The sequence below is a fragment of the Ciona intestinalis genome, chromosome 12 (genome assembly GCF_000224145.3).
Source record: "Ciona intestinalis chromosome 12, KH, whole genome shotgun sequence".
Classification (NCBI taxonomy): domain Eukaryota; kingdom Metazoa; phylum Chordata; class Ascidiacea; order Phlebobranchia; family Cionidae; genus Ciona; species Ciona intestinalis.
This window is the reverse complement of record NC_020177.2, coordinates 1,108,593-1,109,608: the sequence shown is the minus strand read 5'-3', so window position 1 is coordinate 1,109,608 and position 1,016 is coordinate 1,108,593. Positions and strand designations below refer to the sequence as shown.

At 45.7% G+C, this 1,016-nt stretch overlaps 1 protein-coding gene and 1 long non-coding RNA gene across 2 annotated transcripts in view; both read right to left on the bottom strand.

Annotated features, from left to right (window-relative positions):
* The window catches only part of LOC108949985, a 436,537-nt gene that overhangs the window by 181,777 nt on the left and 253,744 nt on the right, over positions 1–1,016 (bottom strand). The window lies entirely within an intron of this gene.
* Positions 1–1,016, bottom strand: part of LOC113474765 — a 2,830-nt gene that overhangs the window by 175 nt on the left and 1,639 nt on the right. Inside the window, exon 2 of the long non-coding RNA XR_003396450.1 lies at positions 817–875. This is a non-coding gene — a long non-coding RNA (uncharacterized LOC113474765). The remainder of the gene's footprint in view (positions 1–816; positions 876–1,016) is intronic.

Below are 1,016 nucleotides of genomic sequence, written 5' to 3'. Positions count from 1 at the left end.
TCTTTGATGGCTTATTACCATTATAAATGGTGAAGCGAAAACCGTTCTCGTTCTTTATTAAAAGCAATAAGGCCCGTTTGGAGAACTCAAACAGGCTGAATGCTCTATTGGTATAAATGAACAAGCCGATAAGATTAGAACGCTTGGTCACTCACACTAAACCAGGGGTTCCCAAACTTATTTTATCGCGGGCCAATATGTGAAATCCTAATGATGCGTCGGGCAAGGTTTTCCTTGCTGTATTGGCGACGCGACTTGACGCGACTTGCCAAAAGTTGGTTATAACGAATACTGTTAGTTAGGTCAGAAAGTTCGACACATATGCTGGTAATAAACATGGCTTCTAGAACAGATTAAACTACGTACTTGCGGAGTAAAAGACAAAGTTTCACAGTATTTTTGTTGAATCATGTCGCGAAATAACCGCTATAATAGAGTAACAAGCGTATAAGGTTGGCTGATGCTGTGACAGTCATATTATTTTTGTGACGTAACAAAGACAATGTAAAATATTACAGAAATCAATAAAACATTTTTAGACGATTTAAAAACAAAAGGCTACAAGATAGTTTAACCTTTTAGACGTATAGGCCTAATTCTTTAGGTTTTGAATATGTTTTGACCAAGTGTCCATGATGTTTTATTGTTTCAGATGAAAGGTGTAAGATGTTTAATTGCTCTGGTCATTCTGTTCTGTGCGTCTTGTGCGTTTGGACGAGTGGCGCCAGCTGGTGTTAATATTACAGAACCACATCCGGGTCCTTTGAACGCAACTACAGTCCCACCTTCGACGGCCCCACCTTCGACGGCCCCAACCTCGACGGTCCCACCCTCGACGGCTTCACCCTCGACGGCTTCACCCTCGACGGCCCCACCTTCGACGGTCCCACCCTCGACGGCTTCACCCTCGACGGCTTCACCTTCGACGGCCCCACCTTCGACGGTCCCACCCTCGACGGCCCTACCCTCGACGGCTTCACCTTCAACGGCCCCACCCTCGACAGCCCCACCCTCGA